Source organism: Peromyscus leucopus, chromosome 5 (genome assembly GCF_004664715.2).
Source record: "Peromyscus leucopus breed LL Stock chromosome 5, UCI_PerLeu_2.1, whole genome shotgun sequence".
Taxonomy (NCBI): Eukaryota; Metazoa; Chordata; class Mammalia; order Rodentia; family Cricetidae; genus Peromyscus; species Peromyscus leucopus.
Window position 1 is genome coordinate 143158125 of NC_051067.1, and position 12598 is coordinate 143170722.

The 12598-nt window shown below is 39.5% G+C and overlaps 1 protein-coding gene across 8 annotated transcripts in view; it reads right to left on the reverse strand.

The window, feature by feature from the left end:
* The window catches only part of Eya1 (EYA transcriptional coactivator and phosphatase 1), a 151899-nt gene that overhangs the window by 76157 nt on the left and 63144 nt on the right, over positions 1–12598 (reverse strand). The window lies entirely within an intron of this gene.

A 12598-nucleotide genomic window follows, 5' to 3' on the forward strand; every position in this document is an offset into this window, starting at 1 on the left:
CACTTTAAAAAAGTAAAGTATTGAGTTAAGGAGGTTTGGGGCTCTGACAACAAAGAAGAAAGGATGGAGCAGCATCTGTTCTTGGAAGGCTACAAGTAAATGATGCTGTGGTTTGACTACCGAGTGTCTTCTGAGTCCCGTTTGTTACAGACTTGGTCCCCAGGGTAGCACTACTGGGAAGCAGTGAAAACGGTTTTGCTTTCTCATATTTTGCAGTTCTGGGGAGCAATTCCAGAGCCTAAGGCATGTTAGGCAAATGCTCTACCACTGAGCCACATCTGCAGCATCACTGAAACCTTCCGGGGATGGGGTCCAGCTCACTGCCCTCAAAGAAGATGGTGGGACTGTGTCCCTCTTCTCCTTTCTTTGCTTCCTGAGACAGTGCTTTGCCCTGCCATGCATCCCACCCATGATGCACTGCCTCTCCACAGGCCCACGGCAATAAAGCCAACACATCACAGACGACAACTGTTAAAAGTATGGGTCCAAATAAACCGTTTCTCTTCATGCATTTATCTTTCTCAGGTAGCCTGTTATAGTGAGAGGAAGCTGACTAACATACAGCAATGCTCTAACTGGTCTGTGTGCATATTATCCAAAGAGGTGACATTATTCAGTCCCACAGCTGTAAGTCAGTATGCAAATTCAAGAGCTTCCAGAGACCTCAGTGATTGCTGAATAAAACACTTCAATTTTTATTTTTAATTTTACTTTCTGAGTGATTAACACCCTACTTTTCCAAGAAAGGTTGACAATAACCTACTTATTAAAATATTAGATCACGTGCATTTTCCCATGAATGTGTGTTCCAAGTGTGAATGTGTATGAAAGCCTGAGGTTAAGCTCAGGCTTCAGTTTTCAGAGCTATCTACCTGTTACGAGCACCAGGGAGCAATCACCCTGATGCCACCTCCCCAGAGCCAGCATCTCAGTGCCAGGATTACATGTGTGCATCACCACACTCAGCTTTCCACTTGGACTCTGGAAGATCAAATCCAAGTCCTTATTCTTAGATTCTAAGAACTTACTGACAGTACTGACAGAGCCATCTCCACTTCCTCCTTTTTTTTTTTTAAGGAAAGGGAGAGGATGCCAGGGGATAGGGCCCACACAGGTTTCTGTGCCCCAGGGTTTGTGATCAGTGCTGGACAATGGCACATGGGAAGCCAGAGGACAACTTGGAGGAGCTAGTTCTCTCCTTCCACAGTGTAGGTTTTAGGTATCGGACTCAGATTGTTAATCTTGGCAGCAGGTACCTCTATCCACTGAGTTATCTCACTGGCTCTAAACAGTTATTTGCAATGTAGTTATTAGTTTCTGGGTTGAGTGAGACATTAAAGTTAGCCATGCTGAGAGACAAATTATATTCTCTTAGGAAAATCACATGGCATTGCACTGAAGAGTCCAAGGAAGAAGGCCAGAGGCCTAAGGGAGCCTATGATAGTCTTCAAAAGGTACGTGGGATTCCCAGGGATGCCAGAGCAAAGAGGTCTTCAACCTTCACAGCTACCTACGACACTGTTCCCAGGAAAACATATACATGGAGCGCTCATCCCTTTTTTTCCCTTTATCAGATCCTGGCAAACAGGAAGGCAGAAAAAAGCACATAAAAGAAAGAAAAAGAAAAAAAAAGGACTTCAATAAAGCCTTGATTACATTCATTTTTTTTCTTTTTCTTTTTCAGATTCTCAGTGAATATTACCTTATCAAAAAATATAAGGCTTGGGGCTGGAGAGTTGGATCAGTGGTAAGAACGTTAACTGCAGAAGTGTGAGGACCTGATTTCAGATCCCAGCATCCATGTGAAAAGCTTGGCCACTCATGCTGTGGGAGGAGAGGGGATGAGGACCAGAGGCCATGAGTCTAGCTCCAGGTTCAGAGTGGCAGGCGCTGTTTCAAGGGAACAGAGTGGATAGTATCGAACAGAACACCCAATGTTCTCCTCTCGTCTCCACACATCACACATGTACTCATATGTACGTTCATGCACGTACCCCCCACACACATGAACTCCCACCCCCACACAAAACAAAATGAAAAGATAGAAGACTTAAAGAAATCTTGACAACTTAGGTTGTCAGGAGCAGAATCGTCCCATAAATTCTTGTATGAAATCAACTAAAGGCATGTGAACTTCTTGACTGGTGTTAGATAGTAAACCAGCAGTCCAGGATCAATCAATACTGATTGACTTCATTGTGAAGGGCTGCCTTGACTTCTCTGTTTGTATTCGGTGACCATGTGCCCCTTTCACAGGGCACTAGCAGAGGTCTTCTAGGTAAATGAATGCCTCAGTCATACCCTAGTGACTAAAGAAAGCATCATCTTCTCTGTAGTATGGCCGTTACCCACTACTTAATGCTCTGTTGAAAAGCTCAAGATGTCTGTCATTCTCCTTTTATAGTTCAGATGCTGGCTGCAAGTCCCCAGCATCATTCTATGTGTAGATAAGTAGCACTTTGTGGGCTTCCTTAATACAACCACAGAGTACTGTGCACAGTACTAATGAACTTGAAGCAAGGAGAACCCATCGGTGACTTGAGTTCAGGATTTCTTTTTCTTGTCACACATGGTCAGCCCCAGCTCTGACCATGGCGTCTGTCACACAAGCATTTACAAATCCCCATTGGATACATGAATGGAAGGGAACACCTGGGGGTCTCGAATGTGCCAGATATTGTGATAATCAGTCCATTTCATCTGTGCAGTCACATCTCATCACAAACAAGAGCACCCAAGTTGAGAATTTTAATCCTAAAGATGAAAAATATTCCAATTATCTAAGATATTTTATTTTTTTTACCATGATTCCAAAAGGGAAAATACTACCTGTACCCTCATGTGATGGATTTCAGGCACACCAAAACATTATTTAAAGCCACTTCCAGACTCTGTATACAAGGAAAGTACTAAACCAACTTAGATAAGTCCTACCCCCACCATTTTTCATTATGTACTTGCAGCTATTTCAACATTTTGAAAAGTCAAGTCTGTAACACTTCTGGCTTCTATAATTTCATGTAAGAGATGCTTAAACTATACTAGTCTTAACTCAGACATCTACTGCTCGTGGCCTGCCAAGAGTAAATGGCAGAATCAGAGTTCAAACCCAGGGACAGTTAGACCATCTCCAAGTCCCCATCTACTACCTCAGTTACTCTACATTGAACTCCACGGGAGTGTGGTGCCCAAGAGGTATTCAGGGATATTTCCTGGCTGAGATGTTGGGTAGGTAGAAAGAGTGGTACTCAGATAATTATAGTCAGGAAAGTCAAGTATATTGATTCATTCTCAGTGACCATCATCATGTCAGAAGGTTAGGAAGAAACCCGAAAAGCAGAAAGATCTCTGTAACAAGACCTTACAACTCATGTTCCTAACTTATTCTCCCTTGGGATTTTGCAAGAACAAAATACCCATTTCTATCGCTAGAAGGTTGAGCTGTGTGGGAAAGGTCATGTCATGCCCCTCTGTTTCCCAAGGCAGCCACTTCAGCATGAATCAGGAGACTCCAGTGAGGACAGGCTGAGATGCTTTGAAAATTTAATCTTTCTAGATTCCTTTTATGTATTCAATAAGTTAATGGATGACCTTAGACAAAAGAATTTATAAAGATAGTCCTGAGTTTATAGTTAGTAGCTGCCCAACTACTTCATGTGAAATATGTGAAGTGGGTTTATAGATAACAAGAGGGTTGTTGATTTACAATACAACTGTACTCTAGATAATTTTCCATTAGTTTGAAACTCAGAATCCACTTTCTCATTTAAAAAATGGCAGATATGATGGCCAAATCAATCTATGATCACAAATTCAACCTTTAATTCAGATGAAAAACTGTATACCCAACATAAAATAATTGGAAAGTGCACCCTAAATAGTAGCAGTAGTATGAACTGAGAAGCAGTAAATTTTCTTAAATTTGATTTTAATTTTAGAAGAAGATACCTGACAAACTTTCAGAAGGCATTGTTAATATTTCCAAAAGTGTTGATAAGTGATTTAGGATGCTAAGATTTCCATTTTCACCCTAAAATGGATGGCTTCCATTTTACTTGATAGAATTCTTTGTTATACTTACACTCAGTGCTTATCACTCATGACCCGGAGATATCAAATTTTTAAAAGCAAAAATACAGCTGGGCAAGGTGAGGAATGGGGCTCTTGAGAATGAAGGAAAAGGGAAGAAAATAACGGAGATGGCAATGTGTTCCCTACACAAAGCATGGTGGGTAGCACAAGAAGAAGGGAATGGGACACGCCTGAGGAAGTGGGAGAAGCCGCAAGTGACCCACACACTAATTTTAGAGCTCTGAGGCTCGAAAACACACAGAAACTTATAGCCTGCCTTGTTCTGTGGGGGTGGGTGCTCCTTCAAACCTTTGACAGAATTCAACAGAATACCCCAATGTAGATGTCTCTTCTGAGTGTTGTGAATGACGTAAGAAACGGTAACATAGCTGGAGCCTCTTAGGATTCTTCATTTATAATTTCACTTTTCTGCCCAGGTGAGTGCTCAGACCCCCCTGCTCTCTGAAGCAGCACACTTTACTGATTGTGTTCTTGCTCAAGCTTGAAGTCAAGGGTCTAGAGCTGCTATGACACACTGACGTTGACTTCATCTTAGCTTTCTCATCTGTGAAACTTGCTCAAGTGTCTACACTGTCCATATTTCATGCAGCTGGGTGAGAATTAATTAAGATAATATGTTCAGAGAAAAAGAAAAAAAACTGAATGTGGAAGGCTGGGAGCAAAAGACCATCTGTATTTGGTGAGAACAACCTTGGGCCCGGACACGGAAGGTAAGGGGAGACTCCCTCTTCTCCGTAAACACTACTGGGTTTTTCCTCATTTTGTACATGATAATGCATCATTACTGCTCAGTAATAAAAAATATCCATCAAACTGAGTTTATAAGTTTAGATATCAACTTACCAATCATTCCTTTAACACTTAATCCAAAGCCCACTTACTGGCCCTTGGTTTGATTGTTAGCCCTTCAAAAAGCAAACAGACAAATCTGCTATTAAACTATCTGATTCTAGTTAAATGAAGCAGAAGGATGGTGAACACAAATAACCATATGTCTTCTGACTAACCAACCCCACTTTACATGGATCTGTGTTGGTCCAGCAGGATGCTTAGCATTTTATGATATTTCAAATAAGAAATTCATTGTGAAGGAAGCTGAAATAATGGGTTTTTGGGGGTGTTTAACTTAATTAGATTAATAGTATATGATTTTATTTGGATTATTGATGTACAAGACTTATATTACATATAAATATTCTGAGGATGATACCTTGGACTCCAGTGTACTAAGTGATTCAGTAAGTTGTCCCGACTCTTGGTGAACTCAGGAAAAAACTTAGACAAATCCAAGTGAGTCAGGAAATGGATAATTTCTCTACGTCTGAATTTGTACTTCTTATATTGCACTCTTCAAGTGCACACCTAATACAGGTGGTCACAAGCCACCACCTTCCACACTCAATCAGAAACAAAGTGTAAAATTTGCAAATGATAAAATCATTATATTTTGACATCATAAAACAAAAAGTGGACTTTATTTCCCTGTAGTTCATAGTCTCATTAAGGGTAACACTGCATGTCCTCTGGGGAAACAGAGAGGAGAAAACCAATGCCATCAAGACACACAAATCCAACAACCCCTCACAAACATCTGTTTCCCTTTCTCACATCTTAATAGCCTGGCTATTTTAGATACAAACATTTGTTTTGCTGACAAATGTTTCCAAAAATGTTAGTGGAGATTGTTTTACTGGAATGGTTTATTCTTGAGCTGAACAAATTGCAAACTTCTCCAACGTCTACAGGCATCTTTAAAAATGAGCAAGTATGGTCTGCAGATTTTTCCAACCATTCAGGCCATGGCCAGCATGCAGCAAGTGGGGTGCATGCTATTGCAAACCTCAGTATGATTTCTACAGTCATCACTCTCAGGCATATTCTGTCCTAGATACCAGACCTGCATCTCCTGCTTTTATGGGGAGATGTCTGGCAGTCTAGCTTTTCAGCCTGTCACACAGAGTTCTGGGCTTTGCACAAGGTCTGTCCCGTTTTTCAAGTCCTTTGCTCTACTTTCTTGTGCCTTGGCAGGGATCAAAGAGGCAGAGGGAACAAATGGTTTCCCATGCATATTGAATTCCCTCTTACACCGATTTTTCCTCTGTCGCTTGAAATTCAATATTGGCAAGGTCCCTGCACATCACCTTAGCTACTAACTCGTCTGCATGCGGTCAGTGGGTGCAAACGGGAGAGTTCAACCCATTTCTTTTTTAAAAAATTTGCATTTCTAAGGTATTCATAGTAAAATTCACTCTTAATAAATGAACAATTGGCTTTTATTTCACATTAGCTTCAAATGTGTTTTTCACTACACACCCTTTTCTGTCACTCTGATTTGCTTGATAGCAGTAAAAAAGAGAAAAATTACAAGACTTGTAAGTAAAGATTTCTTTCCTAAGAATTCAGCCACAAATTCTTAGCTCACTACCCAATGTTTATTGAACATTAAAGAGCTATGTGCCTTTAGGATCCATTGCACTAAAACTGACTCTCTAATACCGTCTGACTTCAAGTCAACTCATCAAAAATATTAGACAAACCTGGAAGATGGGGACAAACAGAATGGACCCATGGGCTGGGTGTAATAATGAACTTAAAACTCTAAGCTCATAAATTACATTTGAGTATATTTGCTTATGTATTTTTATGAAGATAGTTGCCATAATTAGTAGGAACCGTTCTGAGAGATTTGGGACAAGAAGTATATTTTCAAAGCAAATTACTTAACAGGGAATAGCAGCTGGCTTTCAAATGAACATCCATATTCTACCTGATTCATGTGGGAAAATATATATATTAAAGAATAGCTTGGGTTCTCCTTTGAGAAAAGTCAGCTTATTTTAAAAGTTCCTTTGTGATAACACTTTCAAGTTGCTAAATTCTTTTTATAGATTCTTTTGAAAACACATATTTGGTTACATTAATTGAAGGGTTTAGTACAAGACTGTACAATATATACCCCAAAGCCTAAGAGATGGTATGTTAAGTAGGCTATTAGCAAAAGATGAAGAAACTTTAAACACTGAAGAAAAATTTTGAGCTACTAAAAAGTCTTTTTAAATAGAAATTGAAAACAAGTGCTGTCTATGATTTTAAAGTTAAAAAACATCATGATTTGATTCTGACACTGTTTTCTGGGATTGCACAGGAAAATACAGAGCTGATTTTAGTGCAATTTTTTAAAAAAATAGATATGGAATTCTAATTTCTTTATGAATACCCTTCTTTATAGGAGCAACACACTTTCTCAAATGCTAGAAAGCCATTTAATTGATGAGAGGAATAACTGAGTGATTGTAGCTAGTGAAAGTATTATATACTACCAAAGTTCTCAGATTTTCCTTTCTTATAAATGCACTGAAAGAAAGGGCTTCAGTGGAAGAGTATATAAACATATTTTAGAGTAAATAAATTAAAAAAGAACCTGTGAAATTTTGTGGTGTACCCCAAAACAGTACTTAGATGGAAACTTAACTCTGACAGAGGACCTGAAATCAGTCATCCACTCACCAGTCAAATCAAAAGTACATTAAAAAATCAGAAAGTAATGGAATTTAAGAGAAAGTCAATGAAATTTAAAAAGAAATGAAGGGGAGGAAAGAAACAAACAACCTCATGTTTTCTAAAGTACAACTGGTCCGTTAATAATTGGGCCACACAGTCTGGCTAACCTGTCAGTTAACAATTTGTCACACAGCCTAACTAACCCTGATGAACAGGGAAGATGCACAGATTGTTAATATCACAAATGAAAGAAAATCATTACTAGAAAATTTACAGCTATTAAAGTAACAATAAAATTATCATGAGTCAGGAGTACATATGTCTATGGCTACTGCCCTTGTGGCTGAGGCAAGAGTCAAGAGTTTGGAGTCAGCCTGAGCTACATGTCTCAAAATAAAATAAAGTAAAATAAACATAAACATAAACAAAATGCAATATTATAAACAATCCTATGCTCACAAATTAGGTAAACTAGGTGAAATGGAACAATTCCTTGAGCGAAACAATCAGCTGAAACTCCCATAAAGCAGATAATTTAAACAGACCTGCGTATGTGAATTAACTACAGATCCAAAGAGAAATCACTAGACCCAGATGAGTTCACTAGTAAATTTTATCAAATATTTAATGAACAAACTATTTGGATTCTCTGTACTCATCTAGAAAACACATGCAGAAGGAATGCTTCCCAGCTTAGGCAATGAGGCCAGCATTATGCTAATACTAAAACCAGACAAGCACATCACAGGATATGAAAACTGTAGACAAGGATCTCTCATGAATATAAATGTGAAGATTCTGAGGAAAGTATCAGCAACCAAGCCCAAGAATGTATATAAAGAATTATACAATATGACCAAGTGGGAATATCATAGGTATGCAAGGTTGGGTCATCATTGGAAAATGAAATAACTGCAATCCATCACATCAATATGCTAAAGAAGAAAAGTTACAAACATTTCAACAGATGTGGAAAAATCACTTGACAAAACCCAATAGTCCCACTCATGATAAAGTAGAGTCAAAGGGAAGGTTCTTCTCTTGCTAAAGGCCATTTAAAGATACTGACAGTGCCCACATTCCACTGGATAGCCTCAAAGCCAGAAGTATAAGAACAGCACTAATTGGAGCCAATGGATTATTTTCAAAAAGAAAAAAGAAGACATAATTACAGCAGGGAGAGGTGAAGTGACTATGGGTGAAGTTAGGGGGAGGAGTTAGTGGGGATTAAATATGATGAAAATATAATGTTAAAGAAATACTACAAATATATTTTTAAATGACAGTTAATCTCACACTGAACGAGTGAGAAACTATATGTTTTCCTTTTACAATAAAGATGGGAAGAAGTCAGCTCCCCCCCACCCCCCACATTCAACACTACACTGGAAAGTCTAGCTAATCAAAAGCAAACCGAGAAATACACAGGTAGGGTGGAAGAAATAAACTCTTTGTTCACAAATGACAACTGTCCCCCTTGTCAATACTGAAGGATGACCCTCTTCCCTTAAGAGGGGAAAGAACAACTTCTGAAATAAGGCATCATACCAGGGTGAAGACATAAAAAGTGACAAATAAGATTATTGCTCTCACACACCATCATTTATGTCAGCAGGGCAGAGGTAGAAAAAGGAGGGGGAGCGAGAGAAGACATTTACAGGAACAGCATGAGGGAAAGCACAGCATCCAGATGGAAGAGACCCAAGACCTGCCAGGCCCATGGATAACAAGATTCAGCACTGTCAAGACACTAGTTTGTACCAAGTTGATCTAGAAATTCAACATAATTCCAAGTGAAATTCTAGACCAGTGGTTCTCAACCTGTGGGTTATGACCCCTCCAGGGGTCAAATGACCCTTTCACAGGGGTTCCCCAAGACCATCAGAAAACACCAATATTTACATTATGATTCATAACAGTTGCAAAATTACAGTTATGGAGTAGCAATGAAAATAATTTTATGGTTTGGGTGGGTGGGGGTCACCACACCATGAGGAGCTGCATTAAAGGGTCACAGCATTGGGAAGGCTGAGAACCACTACTCTAGACATTTACTTTATGAATATTGACAAACTGATTCTAAAGTTTAAATGAGACAAAAAGCTTTGGAAAGACTACATAATTTTGGAGAAGAGTTAAATCACAAAACTGATATTTTCTGGCTTGAGGACTTACTGGTGAACTACGGCGATCAAGACAACATATACTGGAGAGAGAGAATCTACATCAGAGGAACAGAACACAGAGCCCAGAAATGCTTGTCAGTCAACTAAAGTCTGTCAAAGGAACAGATGCGGTATAAGGGAGAAGTCTTCATACGTGATGCCAGGACAATGGGAGCTCTTCATGTAGAACAGAATGGATCTACAGTCTTGCCACATCTTGTGCAAAAACTAATTCTGAGTTTATCAATGCACTTCAGTGTAAAATGTTAAGCTCCAAACCACACAGGGAGTAACATAAGAGACATTCTTAACCATTTTGGGGTTGGCAATAAATTTTTGATCCAATATCAAAGGTGATTTATGAAAAAAAAAAAACTGGTAAGGCAGATTTCATTAAGAGTGAAATTTTCCTCTGTGAAAAATACTATTACTAGAAATCCACATACTAGACAAAATCATTAGTAAAATATGTATGCATCATGAGGCTTGGAGCCAAAATATAGAAAGACTTATTTGAACAGTAAGAAAACAATCCGATTTAGAAGCAGACAAGAGTACTGATCAATACTCATGAAAACATGTTCCACATGGAAACATATACCACTAGAGAATAGCAAATGAAAACAAGATACCACAGCAATGATAGTGGCCAAAATCCAAAATATCAACAACATGGAATGTTGACTAGAGTGTGGAGCAACTGGAATGCCATTGGTGAGAAAGCAAGATGGTAGTCATCTTAGAAAGCAGTTTCATGGTTTCTACCAAAACCCACCATAATTTTGCATATAATCTAGAACCATACTTGTAAGTATTTATCCCAAATGAGTGAAAAACTTACATATACACAAACACTTGTACCCCAGATTGTCAAAGTATCAGGAATAATTAGCTGCAGAGTGTTTAGCTTTAAATGAGACCTATGCATCACATTCCTCTCCTAAAGACTCAGGGGTCACTGCAGAAGAGAGACAGAAAGATTGTGAAAGCCAGAAGTAGTAGATGCCTCCAAGGAAATAGTATTCTCCAGACACAACAGGGCAACTAGACAGAGGAACTCCCAGCAATTGTGACAGTGTGCACAAGACTGAACAGTTTCAATCCAGACAAAAATCCCATTGTGGAGTTGGGGAAAGTGGGCACAAAGCCCTACCCTTAGCTGAGGAACATTAGCATTGGATAGTTACTGAGAGAGGGAGAGTCAGCTTTAAAGATCTGGACCCTGGTGGGTCTACCACTCTCCAGGCAGTCCCCAACCCCAAGAGTATCCAGACAACACAAATTGTATTTGCAGGGCTTAAAGAGATAGAAATGCAGACACAGGTAGAGACGGTAGAGAATGTGAGGTTGGGTGAATGGAGAGATGGAGACGAATCTGAGAAGGGTTTGGGGTAAATATGATAAAAATACATTGAGTTCTCAAAGGATAAAAGTATTATTTAAAAATGCACAGTGTAAAACAAATGGATCTCGCCGGGCGGTGGTGGCACACGCCTTTAATCCCAGCACTCGGGAGACAGAGGCAGGAGGATCTCTGTGAGTTCGAGGCCAGCCTGGGCTACCAAGTGAGTCCCAGGAAAGGCGCAAAGCTACACAGAGAAACTCTGTCTCGAAAAACAAAAACAAAACAAAACCAAAAAAACAAATGGATCTCTATATGTTTCCTTCACACAGAAAAAAGCCAAACCAAGCAAACAAACAAAAACCCTTGCCAGTTATCTTTCTGTGTTCACTCCAACAAAGAAGTCAGTGAGCCAGGTGAAAACAGCAGTCAGGAGGCTGAGAGGAGGACCACAGGCATGTGCTGACAGAAAGGCCTAGTGACACACACCGGCAGAAGCCACACTGTAGCTTCCCAGGGTTACAGGATGCTGACTTTAACTCAATGGACTATCATTCAGAAGAAAAGGAATCACACCCGAAATGATTTTAATAAAAGTATACATTTGTTAAGTTCAATACTTATCTCTGTCTCAAAAGACACCAGATCAAGCCAGGCGGTGATGGCGCACGCCTTTAATCCCAGCACTCGGGAGGCAGAGCCAGGCGGATCTCTGTGAGTTCGAGGCCAGCCTGGGCTACCAAGTGAGTCCCAGGAAAGGCACAAAGCTACACAGAGAAACCCTGTCTCAAAAAATCAAAAAAAAAAAAAAAAAAAAAAAAAAAAAAAAAAAGCCACCAGATCATATTTCACAAATCATTCTAATTCTTTCACATGGCTATGAATTTTTAACCATTAAAGTTTCTTTTTCATTCAGAGTAGCAAGAAAGGCAAGTTAGTGCTCCAAACTTAGTGAAGGGATTCTTTGAATTCCTTCTGTAGACAACAGGAACAAACCCTTACTTTGGGAGAATAACAGCTGGGCTCATAATCCATGAAATAAGGGGCTACATTTTTACAAGTTAGGACAATGGAGTGAGAGGTTTGAGAGAAAATACCAGAAATAGAAGATTAATGGAGGAAGGTGAGCACATAATGCTGGGGGTCATTTGTCCCCCAAAGAACAAACCAGTGCAGGGAAAGAAGTGAAAAGACGAAGGACAAAAGAGCCACAGATGGGGAAGCACTTGTTTGCAAGGCCTTGGGCAGAAGTCTGGAAAATGCTGCACCAGACACACTGGGACACAACCCACAGCACGTCCTGGGAGGGAGGATGGGTTGCGCTTCTTGGTCTGCACAATTCCCCTTTGGTATTATTTGAAATTTTTCATTTTTTTAAAACTTTGAGCAATGCACTGCTATCATTGGAAAACTATGTAATGATAAAAAATGTTAAATCCTAAATACTATAATTTATTTGGATATTCCAATATATGGTATTAAATTAGTCTCATATCTA